The sequence below is a fragment of the Aythya ferina genome (assembly GCF_964211825.1).
Source record: "Aythya ferina genome assembly, chromosome: 1".
Taxonomy (NCBI): domain Eukaryota; kingdom Metazoa; phylum Chordata; class Aves; order Anseriformes; family Anatidae; genus Aythya; species Aythya ferina.
Genome location: NC_140296.1, coordinates 19,502,406 through 19,521,202, shown reverse-complemented (window position 1 = coordinate 19,521,202; position 18,797 = coordinate 19,502,406). Strand labels below are relative to the sequence as shown.

The window sequence follows — 18,797 nt, the reverse complement described above, 5'->3', positions numbered from 1 at the left end:
ATCACTTCATGTTTGAGGGACACTCCCAGCCGTTTAGTGTCCCTATGAATGTGTTTGGCAAAACAAAGTTGATAGAGGCAATATCCTTTATCAGACCAGATGCTGTAACTGGGACGATTCCACAAGTTTTTGGTCACCGCACAAGTCCTTAGCTCTGAAGTAAAAGCAAATTTAAAAGCTGAGCAAAAGTTGAGGAAAGATTGCTCTGCTGGTACTTCAGAAACTGTAAAATGTGCCTTCTCTGTCAGCAAACCTTGAATCACAGAATCACAGAATTTTCTAGGTTGGAAGAGACCTCAAGATCATCGAGTCCAACCTCTGACCTAACGCTAGCAGTCCCCACTAAACTATATCCCTAAGCTCTACATCTAAACGTCTTTTGAAGACTTCCAGGGATGGTGACTCCACCACTTCCCTGGGCAGCCTGTTCCAGTGCCTCACAACCCTTTCAGTGAAGAAGTTCTTCCTAACATCTAACCTAAAACTCCCCTGGCTCAACTTAAGCCCATTCCCTCCCGTCCTGTCACCAGGCACGTGGGAGAACAGACCAACCCCCACCTCGCTACAGCCTCCCTTGAGGTACCCATAGAGAGCGATAAGGTTGCCCCTGAGCCTCCTCTTCTCCAGGCTGAACAAGCCCAGCTCCCTCAGCCGCTCCTCTGCGGCTGAGGAGCTTACTGGTGAGGAGTAGACAGCTGAGGAGTTACTGGTAGTGATCAGCTTGTGTTCAGGTAGTCATGACACAGTAGGGATGTGCTTTTGATTGTGAATAGGGCGTGGGCCCTGGAGCTCGTACTTTGCAAGGAGCAAAGTCCATGAATAGTTTCTTAAGAATGTGAAGATAGCATGCTTGCAGCACTCATGCCCATACCTCGGTTGAATATTTTTTGTATTCAGATATTTTGCTGAATGCAACAAACTTCAGTTATAGACAGCTCAAAAAAGCCTATTCTGTCTTTGCAGGAAAAATATCCTTTATTCTGTTTTTGTACTGCAGTCTTTCTACTTAATGTAATACCTTTTATAGTAAGGGAAGCAAGAAGAGAAAGCGGCTCTAGTGTCCTCCAGAGTTTGTTCTGCTGTATTTTTGGAGCTAATGTATGCACTGAGTAAAGTATCCTGTGTTATTGCATGCAATAAGTACATAAAATAGCATAATTTAACTTTCCATTAGATATAAAACAAGTGTTCATGAAATGTCTGACAAAGAAATTAAATTCCTGATATATATATATATAAAATTATTAGCAATTTACCTACCACATATCCAACCTATTACAATGCTTTGACTAGAGACTAAGTTGAGCTTTGTGGTGTGGTGATGTAGTGGTCATAAATGTTCAGCAATCATAAATCATGCCTTAAGATTGGACTGCCCAAAAACGTAAGGTTTTTATTTAAGATCATATGGTTATTTTTATTGGTTTTGAACCTCCAGGGTTGACACTTCCTAACTGTAAAGGCTAGAAGTTTTTCAGGGAAGTTAAGCTACTTTCTCAGTGTTGTGAACAGTAATACAGCTTTAATAAAATTGAATGTTTTGTTAATATTCTTGATGAAACTAAGTGGTAGGTTCAATATATACATGTATATGTACTTTTAGATTTGAGAATGAAGAGTAGTAAGAGTCTTAATGAGTTCTTTGGTGGCATTTGTTAAATCACAAGGTGAGAAACATCTGTTATTGAAGTGCCAAGTTGCAGTACTCACCACCATGCAAAAACAAGCTTTTAAGAACAGAAAAATGGCTGCAAAAACTGATGACTGCTTTCAACTTGTCGAATTCCTAGTTGGTCATCTATTTTATGTGCTGTCTCCTTTCCATGTAAGTTTCTTCCATATGGCTTACTTTCTTCATTTAAACTGAGGGCTAATGACCCTCAGTTCCTCCAGATGGAAAGAGGGAAAGGATTACTTCCCACACAGAAGAAACTTGAGAAAATTGTAAGTTTGAAGGAGAAAAAAAAGGGGAGGGGGGGTCACTAGCAGCCTAGTGTTAAAAGTAACAAGGCCACACTTGATCATAACAATAACTATACTGAGAAATCCTGGATATCAATATTTGCCTACAAAAAGCTTCTGATTTTCCGATTTTCCTGTAGTAGTAAGGTTGCTGGAGAACTGGCAGTTCTGTTTGGGGTTTGGGTTTTTGTTATTCTTTTTGTTGTTGAAAAATAAGGAGGTTGTTGTAATCTACACAACTTCAGAAGATTTCTCCTGTCTAAAATAATAACGAAGAGAGATCATTTTGTGAGAACAAGGAAAACCTTAAGATTGAGGTATGGAATATCTAGGTTCAAATCCATGCTCCAGACAGAGCACAACACAAGTAAGCATCTTACCACCCATGTTACTACATGTTCTAGGATGATCTTTTTAAGTTGAACAACAATAAAAAAAAATTCTGGGAAGTGCTGAAACTGTGATCTTTCTTTCCAGCCAGTCCAGAAAGTTCAAGGCTTAAAACCAGACTTGTATTCAGACCAGTTTATTAAAAAGAAAAAGCTTTCTGGAGATTTGTCTTTTTTATTTATTTTTAAGTAAAATTATTTAGGTTGTCATGGTATTATTATGTGTGTTAAAACATGATTCCTGTAGGTCCAGAGTGAAAGATAGGCATATAGTTTCAAACATGTACTATTTCTCAGCTAGATTTGGATATAACTGGATAAAGAAAAAAAAAAAAATAAAGGAAATGTATCATGAGCTTCTCTATACCCTATCAGTTTGCAAAGAACTTCTCAAGAAAGACTGTGTTCAGAAACAGAAAGAGTCAACATAATTGTTTTTATGGACCATTAAAAAGGTTCACACACAGATAACTTCGTGTGAAAGTACAGTACTGTAACTCATGTAAGCATCTGTGTGAACTATATCATTACTTCAATTTGCCTGTTTTTTTTACAATACAGTCTTAGATTAGAGGTGAAAAGATAACACAATAATTTACAAAGTGCTAAACTGGGTTTAAAATCCTCCTTAATGGTATAGCCTGAAGTATGTATCTCAGTTGTGTTAAAGATACTCAAGTTAAAAATAAAGGGGAGGAGGAAAGGCATATCTGTGGTGTCACCAAGGCATGTGGTAAGTTGATGTATAAAGGGAACGTAATGGATCTGCTTGGATTCCAGCCAATGTTGCTGGACACAGGCATTCAGCGAGGCACATTCCGGGGCATTAAGTGCAATCCCTTCCCGAAGCGTGGTGAGCCTTCTGTGTAATTCATCTTCCCTGCAGTCCACTCCGCCAGGGGCTGGACACGCGGCTTAGCTGATTTCATTACCACTGCAACTTCTGTGCAGTCACTTCTTCAATTCAAGCCAGCATTCAACTTCTAAACACTTACAAATGGGTTAGCTCTATTTGAATACACTATATTCACTTTAAACTTGGTCTTAATTGGAGTAAGGTACTTGAATCTTGTTTCTGCTCTACATTGTGAACGAATCATTGGAAGAAGATAGCTTTTCAGTCTGTATTTTTTAATTTATAAATGCAATTAGTTTTAGCATGCAAAAATTAAAGGTAGTGGGCTTTCTTTCTAAATCCTGTGTCATGTTAGCAACTTACTCTGATACTATGACTTTGCTACCTTGTATAGGGGAAAAATGTGATGCATTTTAGTGAGCACAAAGAGAAGGAAAGAGGAATTCATCAGTGGAAGCCATCAGTGAATTGCAACAGTAAGTGAAGTGCTGCAGTAGAACTTACCCTCTCAAGATGTCCAAGATGGAAGTTTTCCTCATCCAGACTTGAAGAAGCAACATTCTCATTTTCCCTACCAGCCTAATTTTCCAATTATTTCCATTTTCTTAGTCATCTGAAGTCAATATGAATTAAGCGTACATCCTCCTGTTGTGTCTCCTGAAATAAAAACCTTACAGACATTCAGAAATGTTTTAAGTTTCTTTTGTGAACCACCTGCAGACTTAGCTTGGTGTCACCTCGTAACGGGAGGTTTGGGTGCTATCAGGTCATGTGAGGCTGGAGAGGAAGCAGAGCTGTGCTGACACCAGAAGGGTTGCCTGCCTGCTCCATCCTATCCCCTCGAAAGGGTGGGTTACCTCTGATTGCCTCATGACAAACAAATAACATTTCTTGAAATGAATACCCCCAAAGTCATCTTTGACTACCAGGATAATTTGGCTACTTATTTTACAGGGTGCCCAGAGCAAGTGTGAATGTATAGACTGTAGCTTTGTTGTTTCAATATGTGTAACCCATTTATAGAAAAGAAATGTTATAAAAGCATTTAACAAAACTATAAACGTTTATAATATTATAGCTTTTACTATCAGCTCATCATGCTAACAGCTATGATTACTGTTCTTTGTTAATTAAAAGCTGTTTTGTAACAAAAAGCTTCAGATAAATATTTAATGTCAAGCTGGGCTGAAATTAATCTAAAAGATATTAATGTGCCCGCAGTATCTGTGACCTGCACTTCGTTGTGACATTGTGCTTCCAAAATATAAAATGACCTGCATTTCTAGCATATGAATGTTTATATTCACCTTTTAAGAGCTTAATGTCCCAAATCTAATTTTAAAATAGCTTTTTTTTTCTGATGTGCTGACAGCAATTAATCGTTATTCAAAGATAATACTATTGCAAGCTAAGCTTGTTAAATTAAACTGCTTGATTTACCTTTCATTTCTTCTGCCTCCTTAGAGAATCTTCCTAGTTCAGTGCTGCATGATATTTTCTCTAGTTGTGCATGTGAAGAACTGTAGTCACTGGAGCTTGGAGAGTACATAGGCAGGGGTGGTATTTTTCTTTAGCATTAGGAGCAGAGGGCACTAAAGTCTCTTCTTTGTTCCCTCTACCTTGCTTTAAAAAAAAAAAAAAAAAAAAAAGCAAAAGTCCAAAAAAATCATTTAATGCTGTCATTTCATATTCTCCATACTTCTGGAACAAAGCTATTTAAACCTGCGACCTAAATAGCTGTTCACAGCTGCTGCCAGCTTATACCCTGGTGCTAGTTAGAGCTACTCACCATAGCGCTGGAGAGACTTCTTTTAAATATAGTATTTTGACAAACTTTTAACGCTTTGTTCCTTGGTTAGATCCCTTGTCTAAGCCTCTTTGTATTTCACACATTGAGGAGAACTGATGTTAAGCTCATCTCTGTTAAATGTGGCGAGCCGTAATCACTTAATGAGAAACAATTTTTAAGATCAAATAGAGGTAATTCAGCACTACTAGTATGACATTGCATAAAATGTTCTTTGCGCAAGTCAGTCTGTTTTCCAAACAGTGCAGTCATGTTTGGTTTTGGCAAGGTCCTCTGGTTCTACACTGCCATTGTAGCTGAGGTACTCTGTACCAGCTTTTTAACTACGCTTTTCCAGTAGCTCTTCCTGAGCATTTAGAGCGTTTCTAAAGAGAAAATACAAAGTTAAACCAAAGGCAGTTATTTTTATATTGGGAAAAATATTTGTAACATTCAGAAATGACTTTTCTTCTAAATTCATATCTATTTGTTCCACAATCCTATTAAAGTAAAAGTAAGAAAATAAATGTCTGGATCTTAACGTTGGTGCTCTTGTGTAGAGTATGAAAGTGGCCCCCTGAAAATTTTGACCTACTCTACTGGTCTCACTTCCCAGGTAAGGATTTTCTAATTCTTTCTTCCAGTTCACTCTTATGTTGCCTTCTTGACTTTAAGAAGCATCACCGGCCACCATGGCTTCCTGCTTTGAGTTTCCAGTCTCTCTCTGTTTTGAATTTTTTTTAATTTTTTTTTGAGGAAGAGTGAAGAGAAAAATAAAAAGTTAGAAAGAATGAAATTTTCTCTTTCTGCATAAAATAGTATAGCTTAGTATTATTTTAAAGAACAAAAATATGTTGTCCACGTTTTAACCAAAGCAATTAACTTTTTAAAAATTATTGCTACTAATTTGCATCAATATCATTGTCCCAACCAAATTGTACCACTGTGGGATATTTACCACTCTGAAAGTCTGCAGCATCACAGACTTCCAACTTCTTTTATACCAGAATGGAGGACAAGAATTTGAGTATCTAAGTAGCATATAGGTGCAAAATATTCAAAATAAATAGTAAGAAATATGCAGAAAATATTAATTGGAAAGGAATGGCAATTTTTAAGAGTTCATGTTGACATGGAACGGAATTATACACATTCTGTTTAGTGGACTTCTGTAACACATTAGATTTTTTTTAGCTGCTGTATTAAAGATGGCTTGGGCTTCCCTCAGTGGAAGCTTTAATGACTAGCTTGAAGCCATTTTCTTTTAAGGAATTAATATTTAGACATAACATTAGCCATGGAGGTAATTAGAATAATTAATGAATAAAATTGCAAGGACTGTAATTTGCATTGCCTAATATCGACTTTTATAGCTTTCTTTAAAGGTTTTTGCTAATTAAAATGTTAAATTGGTTTAATTTCAAGAACAGGATATGGAAAAAAGCATTGTGTTAGTTTCTTTGTGGGCTGCATTGGACTTGATGCTTAATTGAAATCAAGCGTGGTTTAATAATTCACTCTTTTCTCTAAGCACATACATTGATTCAAAAAAATAATAATAAAGATTTTAAAATCGCAATTTTTAAAAAAAAATCTGAAATTTAAGTGTATTTTCCAGTTGGATTTGCTTGTTTTTACAAGGATTAAATATTTCACCTTATAATGAGTGTTGGTGGTGTGAGAGGGAGATGGGCTTCTAGATGGGCCTTTAAGTTCAGCTTTGTGTCAAAATCAGATACTCCCAAGGGTAAAAAATGTCCTTTAACGGAGCTTAAAAAGCTTGCATCATGATTGGCATGCTCCGTTGGTGTTTGATTGCACAAAGCTAACAACATTTTTATCTAAGAAAAACTAGAAGCACTACAGGTATTTTAAGCATTGATATTGAATCTAACTTTCTGGATTTTAGTATTCCTCCAAATCCATGATTGTACTTAGGAAGTTCCTTTCTGGTCTTCGAAATCATTATAGAAAATGGACATTGTTAACTGATGTGGGAGTGGCATCCCAGAGCTTCTGATCTCTGGTGTTAAGCCTTTTGAAGCAGAAAAAATAATAGCTTAGAAAAACCTGGTTGAAGATTACTTTAAGAAAAATGGATTTAATAAGTGGTTGCTTAATTGACATGTGACCTGTAAGGTTAGAGATGCCAGACAGCAAAAATACAGTGAAAGAGTTGGGCTAAACTTTAAATAATGCTTTCAAATGCTATTATACATACAGATTGTAATCAAAATGACTATTTTATCTAAAGCCCAAGTAGAGACCATAAGAATTGGTACTTTATAATTATCAGTAAATTGCTCAGGCTGTTGCTTAGCCCAGCTAATTGCCTTCCCTTCTATGCTTTCTTCTAATCAAAGAGAAAACAAAAGTATGAGGCAGCTCAGTAATGGACAACGTTGTGTAGCAGCAGCTGTCGTGCTCACGGGTGTTTCACTGGTGAAGCAAGTTTGGGGCCAGCTGTCGGAATGGGGTACTTTTGGTTTTAAGGTAATTACTGTCTTTGGGTACTGCTGGGTATGGCAGGGCCTTTGGTATTAATGTTGGGATACACTGTTCCTATCCTTAACTGTGTATAGAACATTCAAAGTTGCTTTGCTTGTATTATGCATCTACGTTTTGTGGATAATAGAACTAAATTAACATATTTTAAGTCTTTTAGGTATTGTCATGCTTCTAAAAACATTCATGAGATAATAAAAACTTTTGTATTTCAGTGATAAACTGACGGTTCTTGCGTTTCTTGAATTACTCAGTTCCTGTGTGCCTGTACTTGATACCTGCATCTGAAGAAGGATAATGCCTGATGATTACTAACTTTTATTAGCATTGTTATGTGATGTGATGGCATGTAGCAGTTGTGAGAGAAGATACTGTTGTCTGACATATTAATCCTGACTTAGCTGGGGTATTCACAGACCGTTCACATAGTCTTCATTACTGATCATTAATCTTCCATGTCATACTTTCTTCAAATATTTTGTTTGTGATCATTCTGTACTTGGAATCCAAATTTAAATATACAGAACATGAAATTAGTGAGTAGTGTGCTGCCCAGGGAGGGTTAACCGAGCACTGGCTCCTCTTCATATGGGCTTTCATCAGAATTGTTTAAATGTTTTCTTCACACCAGGCAACTGAATTCTGCTGCCTATTTTTTGACGTAAAGTCACAAATAGTTGCAGGCTTACCAGACATCACCTATAAAATTAGTTATGAAAGTAATTCTTGTCAGATGTGTGTATTAAAAAAAAAAAAAAAAAAAAAAAGTATATTGTTTTATTATAGGTTGTTCTACTTCAGTCTCTTAACAACAGTTGAATGATTTAGTTGGCATTTGTGAAGTGCCTTGTAACTTTTCTAAGCCTGTTCCTCAACCATGCAGAACCACTGAGAAATGGGGAAAAAAGAAATAATGTTAACAATTTAATATGGAAGAATTAATGTGTATGATATCAATATCAGTATAGTATCATTAATACCATGAATGTCTGAGGTTTCTTGATCAAATACCTTTTAATATATTAGAAGAAAAATTGTTTTCTGTGTAATAGTGGTTTTATGAAAAGTTTAATTTTAATTGTAGCCTTTTTCAGTACCTTTAAGTAACTGTAAATTGTTTCTTAAACTGTTAGCAGTTTAATTTACATAAAGATCAATATATAGGTGATTTCAATTTAAGTATGAGGAAAAATTACAGTGCTTTAAACAGGCATGGCAGAAAGACATTGGCAACAGCTACATTGGGATGGAGTCCACCCTCAGTAAGTCTGACGATGACACCAAGCTGTGTGGTGCTGTCAGCATGCTGGAGGGAAGGGATGCCATCCAGAGGGATCTAGAGAGGCTTGAGAGGTGGGGCTGTGTGAACCTCATGAGGTTCAACAATGCCAAGTGCAAGGTCCTGCACCTGGGCAATCCCAAGCACAAATACAGGCTGGGTAGAGGATGGATTGAGAGCAGGTCTGAGGAGAAGGCCCTGCAGGTGGTGGTTGACAAGAAGATCAATGTGAGCCACCAGTGTGCACTTACAGCCCAGAAAGTCAACCGTATCCTGGGCTGCACCAAAAGCAGCGAGGCCAGCAGGGTGAGGGAGGGGATTGTCCCCCTCTGCTCTGCTCTCGTGAGATCCCACCTGGAGCCCTGCGTTCAGCTCTGGGGCCCCCAGCACAAGGACAGGGACCTGTTAGAGTCCAGAGGAGGGCCACAAAGATGATCAGGGGGCCATAACAGCTTTGCTGGGGAGACAGGCTGATAGAGCTGGGGTTGTTTGGCCTGGAGAAGAGAAGGCTCTGGGGAGACCTTATAGTGGCCTGCCAGCACAGGAAGCTGGGGAGGGACTCTTTGTCAGGGGGTGGAGTGATAGGACAAGGGGGAATGGCTTTACACTGAAAGAGGTTAGATTTAGATAAGACATAAGGAAGAAATTCTTGACTGTGAGGGTGATGAGGCCCTGGCACAGGTTGCCCAGAGAAGCTGTGGATGCCCCATCCCTGGAGGTGTTCAAGGCCAGGCTGGATGGGGCTTTGGGCAACCTGGTCTGGTGGGAGGTGTCCCTGCCCATGGCAGGGGGGTAGAACTAGATGATCTTCTAGGTCGTCTCCAACCCAAACCATTCGGTGATTCTGTGAAAGATGGCTGAAATTGGTGCTGCCAAGGGACAAAAAGAAGCATCAGTGCTGTTAAGGTTGGGGTGCTTGGTAGAGCAGTAAGACCTTTCTTATGCAGAGCGTCAAATATGAAATTGTGTTTTGGAGCTGGGGGCAGGACAGGCTGTTGTCTGTATGGTGTGAAGGTTGGATTTATCTTAATACATAGGAAGTAGTTTGTACCTTTTGTCACTGAAAACAAAACAAACAAACAAAAACACCTGCAGGTGATGAGCAACCATAAAAATTTGATGCAGAGACTTCAGAGGACTTAACCTAAGTTGCTTGCTACTAAGGGAGTATTTAAGTTTACTAGTAACATTGCTAAGTATTTATGTATTTTATTATCTGTGTGAAATAAACTGTTTCAAAATGGAAATGTTTCCTAGTGTGTATATGTAGAGACTTGTTATTTGTGAAGTCCCAGTTGTAAGTACCATTGATTTCTAAGTTCAAACAAAGCTGTGAAGCAGACCAAAAAGTAAATGGTATGGATAATAAAATAATAGTAGTCTTGAGGTCTGTAATTCTTGCATGGATTAGATACATGATATTTTGCTGGCATTGAGTTCAAAAACCTGTTCCTTTACTATTTGTAATTTGACTTCAGTCATGCATAGACTTGTTGACAGCTATTTACTAGAAATCTACCTTTGCAAGAGACTAGTACCCTGCTGTGTAGCGATAAAGGTATCAGCATACCAGCTGCAAGAACTATTTTTCAGCTTTATTTTTATGTAAGTATCAGAAAATGGAAAGCACTTGCACTTTCAACAGAGCCTGCAAATAAACTTAGTTTTTCAGATCAGTTGCTTGGCTGCTTGATTATGCTGTTTTCTTTAGGATTGTGCTTTATCTTCTATGGTTTAATAAATGTCAATATTCAAATCACTTTTTCAAGTTACCTATATAATAAGCACGTTCCCATGGAAAAAGTGATCCTGCCTAAGAAGTCCCAAGCCCTGTTTAGAGCCTGTTGTGTTACTACATATTAAATACTCCTGCTGGCAGCTCGGAAAGGCATGGTCGGCAGTTGTATCTCTCCGTGGAGATGTTATTCTGTGCAACACAGTGCAACTCATGGTATGCACCAGGCAATGCCATTTTGTAGAATGCATTAGCAAAACCCTTAAGTTTCCATCGAACAAAAATAGTGGTTTATAAAACTTCAGGATGTTGTCACGTGACCATTAGGAGAAAGCTGTGCTGCTATCGTCTCCTGCCACACACACCCTCATCCGTGTCTTTTGGTCAGTTTTATTTTTGATTACACCAAATACCTTTGTATTATTACCAAGGCTTTTGACTTTTTTTTCCCTTTTTTTTTTTTTTTTTTTTTTTTTTTAAACTGCTCTTATTAGGATCTTTAGGAACTCTACTGGCAAAATCTCTCATAAGTAATTTTTTTTTCCTCTGTTTTTGATCTGTGGCTTTAGTGGCTTTTTGGTTCGAGATGTAGTTGGCTTCGTGAACAGTTTGCTCCTGCTTCAAAAGTTATTTCTACTTTTTATGACAGCTTGCAGAATGAATTATTTATGTCACCAAAAATACTTCACTCCTCACAAATGTATCATATTTACATGTCTCACAGTGAGAGATTTCAATTACTGTGTAGTTGCTCTTCTGCTTTCATAATGTCTGCAGTTTTCATTAGTGTTCAAGATTAGCTCTTTGACACATGGTTTATAGTACAGCTCTAAATTATCCTGTTCCTGCTTAGACATGGAGTTTGAGTCTGTGGAGGTTGTGGCACATATTAATAAAATCAGGTTATTCTATTTGATTCTAAGTGTTGAAGAATGTGCACTATCACTTGTCTGCCAGTACAGACTGGTCTATTTTCACACTGTAAAAGCTTGTCTTCCATCTGCTAAGTTTTTAGGATGTTTATTATAGCCTCGTATAGCATCATGTCTTCTGGTTCACCTGGCAAGTTGTTTAGACTTGCATTCATACAGAACTTCATGCATTTCATCCTGGTCTGAATGGCTATTTTTATTTATTCCACTTTTATTTTTTTTTCTTTATTCTTTTATATCTAAATTGTATTGCCTTCTGTTCTGTTTACCCTGTAGGGAAGGCTTTTTGCAAATATGCAGAAAGGGAGTGTTATTCTGAAGTGTGGACTTGAGCTTCTGTTTGTTTTGCCATAGTATTTCAGTTGAACACCTCTCTAATCCGTTAAACTCCAAATGCAGCAGCAAGTTATGTTTAGATAGAACGCATCCCTTCAGCATGGGTGATACTCTACATGTTTTTCCAGTTCTCTGGCAAGGGCTGAGTGTCTCCAGGTATTTATTCAGATAATTTCAGAAAGTTCTACCATGAAAGCCTTAGTACTTTGTCACATACCTTATGGCTTTTTTTTTTTTTTTTGCCTCCAAGGTTTCTTTTTACCCTTCTGTATGTTGTTACATGTGTGGGACCTGACCACTTCCAGTGCTTTGTGCAGTCTGTCAAACATACTTCTGTCAGCCAAGTTGTCCTCTCATCCTCAGATCAAGTAGTTTGTTCTTGCTAACCATCTCAACCATCCTCACTCTTGTTAACAGATAGGATGGCTTTCTTCTAGTCAAGTTGAAAGGTCATCATCTACCTGATAGGAAGGTTACATCTGTAGGACCGTTTATTTCTAAGCTAAAAAGTTTCTGACTAAGATGGTCTGTTCTGGACAGGAGTAGATGATGGTAGTTCTGGGACAGATTTCTTATGTTTCTAAAAGTCTGTGAATGTGTCTCTACGTCAGCAGCTGGTATCACTTGCTTCAAGAGATCGTACCTTGACTTCAGGAACCTGCGCACATCTGCAGCTTCTACATGCCCACTTACCTGTCGTGTGACATGGAACCTGGGAAGCCCCTTCCCTCCTCCAGCAAGCAGAATGCTGCTGTGTTTTGTCTCTCTTTGGTGATTTGTGAGACAGAATTGTGTGTTCTTTTACTGAATTTTTAACCTAAATACTTGATGTATTTGTGTCTCTCAAACAAGTTGGGTATTAAATGTATTAAAGCCTATTTGCACCACAGCAAAATTCCTTTTCACCTGGTTTCACCAGGACCTTTTCTGTGGTGAGGTTCTAGCCCGTGTTTACTAGCTTCAGCCATGGTGGAATGGTTACTTGTTTTTCTCCACAGTGGGATGAACTGTCCTTATGCTTGGGCAGTGCTGTTCCTGTGGACCTGTTGGTTTTCCTGAGCTCTTTTTTCTTTTCCTTCTTCAGAGCTGTGTTCCAGAGGATACAAAACAATCAGCATGGGTTTACCAAGGGTAAATCATCCCTGTCGATAACTTGATTGCCTTCTATGATAAAATGACTGGAATTGTGGATGAGGGTCCATGTGCAGTAGGTGCCATGTACTTCAATTTTAGCAAGACCCTTCAACACTGTCTCTCAAAATATTCTTGCATTGAAGTTAGGATGCTTCAGCCTGAATGTGTGGATACGATGATGGGGGACCAGCTGATACACTGAAGGGCAGAAACCTACATAGACTGGAGCAATGGGCCAACAGGAACCTTACATTGAGAAATGAAATGCAAAGTCTTACACCTTTGAAGGAAGAATTGCAGCCTTATAATGAAATAAGTTATAATTACAGGGCTTTGGTTGTCCCAGGGAATTTTGACCACTCTATTATCTGCTGGAAGGACAACACCACAGAGCACAACTAATTCAGGAGGTTTTTGGAGTGCATTGGCCAACACGGGAAGATGATGTGTTGGACATCATACTTGCAAGCAAGGAAGGAGTGGTTGAGGCCATGAGGGCTGGGAGCAGCCCTGACTGCAGAGACCATGAAATGGTGGAGCTCAGGTTCCTGAATCGGGCGCAAGGCAAGAGCAGATCACAGCCCCAGACTTAAGGAGAACAGACTTTGTCCTGATCAGGGATCTGTTTGGAAAAAAATCTCATGGGATATAGTCCTAGAGCAAAAGGAGGCCTGTGTGGATGAATAAGGAACTTAAATATAAAATGGAGGTGGTTACAAGAGATGGAAGAAGAGACAAGTGACCTGGAAGGGATATACAGGCATAGTCTGAACATACAAGTTCAGGATTGGGAAAAGCAAGGCCCAGCTGGAGTTGAAGGGCAACAAGAAAGACATATAATTGCTTCTGAAAGATGTCAATGAATGAAAGGGATGCTAGCAAGAACAAAAGGAGAGCAATATTAATAGTTATGTTACTTCAGTGACACTCTTGGAAGCTAGTTTCTCTCCCTCCCTTAGCTTTGGGTATCAAATCTGATGGTAGGGAAACACTGAAATTTCTTGAATGAAGCACTAGTCAGTCCTCTTCTGGATTTCCAGGGGAAATACCTGTCACATAGCTTGTGTAAGTGCTGAAGACTTAAGTTACAATTAAGATTAAACACAGTTGTTCTCCCTGTATGGAAAGATTTATAAAATACTAACTTCTCTAAAGAATGGATGTCTGAAACAGAGCTCCCAAACTGAGCATGCATTCATAAAACCATTCATAAAAACAGTGCCTCTTGCTAACATTAAAATAACAGCGGTGCCATCTTACCCACAGGGTTTTAAGTGTAGGAGTTAAAGTTTAGAAACAGTCTTAGTGCAGCAGGGATTGCATGTCAAAGGAAGGATCGTGAGGAAATTAATAATTACATGTTCAAAATGGATTTAAAGATGTGTTGCACAATAAGGATGAAACACTTTCTGATTCAATGAATATTTTGTCTGTTCTCCAGGGAATAATAAATGTAACAAGTATAGTGGAGGTGCGCAGTGGGATTTTACTGCTCTTATATTCATGTTGAATTTTTAACTTTAGTCTGCTTGATATGGAAATTCTAATGTTCTTTTAACACTGGTTTTGCTGTAAGAAAAGAAGCGTGTACTGGGAAATTATGGGAATACTTTGGGCTGCTGCTGTTGCCGTTCGATGGTATTGCCATTAGAATGCTGTTCAGCATTCAGAACCTGATAGCATTGTTGGACTATATCGAGTCCTGTGGGTCTGGGGTTAGGTTTTTGCGACTTACCTGTCTTGATGTGGAGTGATAACATTTAGAATTACAGAATCGACAGGTAATCATTATTTCAGCATTAATGTTTCAGCTATTCAGCAAACAGATTTAGAAAAAGTAGAGTTATGAATACAGACACGAAAAAATCTTAACAGAAAATATGTATAGGCAAAACCAATTCCTTTCAGGCAATTCCAGACTTGCAAAAGTACAAGCCTAAATGGAGAGATGAAAAATATCATTAGATCATTAGATCTTGGTAAGTAACTTGGAGATGTCAAATACGCAGGAGCCCTACCTTTATTTGTTGTGGAAAATCACATTATATTTAATCTGTCATTTAATATAGCAACTTTATCCAGACTATTAGTGAAAACTTGCTATTGTCTGAACCATTCTTAACGTGTACAGGCAATATTACTTCCTCCATTATATCCTTAAACACATTTGTCAATTAGAATTTGGTACTGTATGATAGATCCTCTTGAGGAAGCTTGCTTAATCTCTGCTTATGGTTGTATTAGATTGCAGCCTTCTTTTTCTGGAACTCGAAATAAAAAGGTAATGCGGGTTCCACTGTTTTTCATGGTTGCCTTAACAAAAGTGTATTACCTGAAATTCTCTGCAAGATATATAGCGATTATTGATCATTTTAAGACAAAGATTCATAGCAACAGTGTATCAAAGCTTTTTTTTTATTTGTGTTTTGCTGACTGTATTCCCTAACATTTCTGGTTTCACAGTTGAGAAGTGATCCTTTTCTCATAAAAACATGAGAACAGCCATACATGTTCAGCCAAGTAAAAGGAGAGGAACCGTGCAAGTGCATATGGCACTTTTTTCCTGGTATTTTGGCCACCTGTGGTTTGGCAGCCTGAGAAGAAACCATCTTTGGCTCACAATTTGTTTGTTTTTTTTTTTTCTTTCTTCTCGTTTTCAGTGAAAATCTCCAGATTGCACTTGAATTCAAAAACTTTTTGCGTCTACAGCATACAACGGCAGTATTTAACAGCTTAACTGCTTGCTGTATAATGAACCATGTCCTGTTGGATTTGAGCATTTAGTATCCAAGACAGTTACCACTTTCTAATATTTTAAATATAAGCCAAATTAGAAGCTAGAAATGGACTTCAAAGTTCTAACAAAAATCTATATTTGCAATTGAATACGGTGTGAAGTGTCTCAAGTGTAAAAATTAAATGAAAAACTTGAAAATTAAATCAAAAACTTCTTTGTAACAGTAATGTTAGCTTTCATAATGAATCATATTTCTGATAACTAACAGAAGTCTTTTGGAAATCTAGCACAACTGATTGCAGAAATATGAAGGAGGTGCTGCACTTCTTTCTGTTTGTGAATATACATGTTCCATGCAGGTTAGTTGAATATAATGATGTGCTTAGTCATTTCATCCTATTTTCAGCAGTTTTGCTAGAGCAAGAAATAACACAGATTGTTGTTGCAAGACAAGGTCACTTCTGGTGTTCTTTATAGTGTGCAAAGAAAATGATGACTTCTTGAGATCGCTCCATATTGTGATCCCCAAATTGCAGTCTAATCAACATCTGCAGAAGCTGTGCTTAAATTGGCTTACTGGTAGCCCAGTGTCAATAGCACATTTATTACCACAGCATGAATGTTTGGTCCTGCTGAGAACCTTCAGCAAAAGATATATTAGGGAGAAGTTCAAATTGTCTTTAATTGCATTTAACAAATGAAGACACAGCTGCACTGGAATTAGGAATTCTAGCTGCACTAGAATTACTGTATTCTGTGCTGAAAATATTTTTGCCTCTCCTCACCACTGGTGGGGCCATACCTGGAGTGTTGGGTCCAGTTCTGGGCTCCCCAATGCCAGAGGGACTTAGAGAGAGCCCAAGGCAGGGCCACCAGGACGATGAAGGCACTGGAGCATCTCTGCTGTGAGCAGAGGCTGGGAGAGCTGGGGCTGCTCAGCCTGGAGAAGAGGAGGCTCAGGAGGATCTTATCTGTGTCCCTAAATCCCTGATGGGAGGGTGCGGGGAGGCCGGACCCAGGCTCTGCTCAGTGGTGCCCAGTGGTTTCTGGTTGTATGGTGAGGAAAGGATGCTGTGAGAGAAGTGGCAGAGTGCTCTGTCAGATCAAGGAGAGTGGCCCATGACCTGCTGCCTTCCTGCATCTGATGGGTTGCTGGCAGAAGAGCTAGCAGTGAGCAATTTTCTCCTTTTGTCAAGAAATTAATGTTCCTTAATGTTAAAAGTGATATTCTGATACTAAAATTTCCTCATTTCCCCACACACTGTCACCATCCACATAAGTACATACAGAGATTAGGGCTATCAGTATGACAGAAAACAATTATATTAATGGGGGGGAAAAATGCCTTCAAACACCTTTTCCACTAAAAGAAACTTATCTTTCGTTATCTGTAGACAAATCTATAAACTTACCTGCATTTACTTAATTTACTTTTGCAGGATACATTAATGCATTAATTCTTTTTTTTTCCAGCCTACACATTCCTGTTCTAATTTTGTGAAGTGTCTTTCCTGTGTCCTGAACCATGCTTTTTGCATTGCTTCCCCTTTGAGTGGCACTCATCAGTCTTGCATTTGCTGATTATCAGTCACTTTCCAAGGCGTAACTTGGAAAGGGAAGGAAATACACTTAGTTGTGCATGATTCTATGCACTTTCTTCTTCCTTTTAATTTGCCTGGATTTGATTTTCCCTTTTGCCAGTGGTATTTACAGGCAGGCTGTTGCTTGCACCATTTTGTTGAATGACAAATCTATGAAGCTGCTGCTGCTATGCTAGAGTTTGTTGCTGAATGAAATCTGAAGCTCTTTAAAAGCAGGTATGTCTTGGGATGATTATTTTGTTGCAGCTAGGTGGTCTGACCAGAAGTGGGGAAAGGAATCACAGCTCACTTAAGTGGTCCTCTCTTTAGGTCTCTTCAGTGCCTGTGCTGCAGTAGTGTCTGCTGGTCAGTCTGAGAATTGCCTAGCTAAAGGTACTACAACTTCTTCAGAGTTGCATGTGGATCACGATTACCTGGCAGCACACAATGTGATAATGTATTGTCTCTGTAGTCTGTTTAAATAGAGGAGTAACGAAATAGTTGAATTTTCCATGTTTTTTCACTTAAAATCAGCCCTTGGATGCATTACTTAGCAATTCATATTATTGGTGAACAGCAGTAGTGTGAACATTCCCTTTGTTATTTCAGTTCACTTAACATCTCCCTTTCTCTGCTATGATCTTTCTTATTCCTTTCTGGTTTTATGCATGACTTCCCTCAATCCTCCTTGATTTACATTGGATTTACATTGGATTTCAGCTGTTAGGAACTTTTTTGTTGCTTGATGCACAATAAGCCTTAGCTTGTGGGGGTAGCTGGAAAAATCTTTCTCTCTCAAACTGCTTGTTCTTATTGCAGTCTGGCATGGAGTTTATTTTTTGCCAGAATTATCTGAGTTAAAGAACCTAGCTATACTCACATTGCTGGTATGTGTTGGGATCTGTGAAATTTCACAGATATTTGCATCTTTAGCACATTCTTTAACCCTGAATGCTACCCACCACCTAGAGATTCTCTTCTTCTGGTGTCTCTCTTGTGCCATACAATATTTTCTGCAGTTGTTTCATTTTTATTTGTCATTTAGAACATTGTATTTAAGTTTTATGGGAAAATACGTATCGACGTTCATGTATCTCTCTGTTCTCATATTTTGGCGTCTTTAGTTCCTCAATTACTTCTACTTCTTCCACTTGTATCTTTCTAGTATTGTTTGGTCTGATTTACTGACTTTCTTTATGGCAATTACAATTGCAATTGCCATTGTTAATTTTGTGCTTCAGCAGTTCTCTCTCAACAGTGACAATGGCTCAATCAAATTAAAGTGGATAAAGTTTATAGATTCACTCCCATTGTTAGAAATCAAAGAAAGAAAACAGAGCTTAGCATCTTCATTTAACATATTATCTTCCTTAAGTACATTTACTCTGTCACTGTTACCGTGGTTGTTTTCCAGAACCTCAACCACTGTGAACAGATGACTAAACAAAAGTAATGTTTCAAGTACATTTTCTTGCACATATGCCATTTTCATCATATGTATCTTTGGAGAAAATGGTATCTAAGTCTATAGTTTTGTATCTTTGGAGTGTGAAGTTATAGCAGTTT

The 18,797-nt window shown here is 38.3% G+C and overlaps 1 protein-coding gene and 1 long non-coding RNA gene across 3 annotated transcripts in view; one reads left to right on the top strand and one right to left on the bottom strand.

Moving 5' to 3' along the window:
• The window catches only part of MICU2 (mitochondrial calcium uptake 2), a 151,186-nt gene that overhangs the window by 12,784 nt on the left and 119,605 nt on the right, over positions 1–18,797 (top strand). The gene's annotated exons all lie outside the window — the stretch shown is intronic.
• On the bottom strand, positions 2,035–5,501 carry LOC311426956. Its single transcript, XR_014687139.1, has 2 exons — positions 4,648–5,501; positions 2,035–3,334 (listed from the first exon to the last, which is right to left on the bottom strand). It is a non-coding gene; the product is annotated as an uncharacterized lncRNA (long non-coding RNA).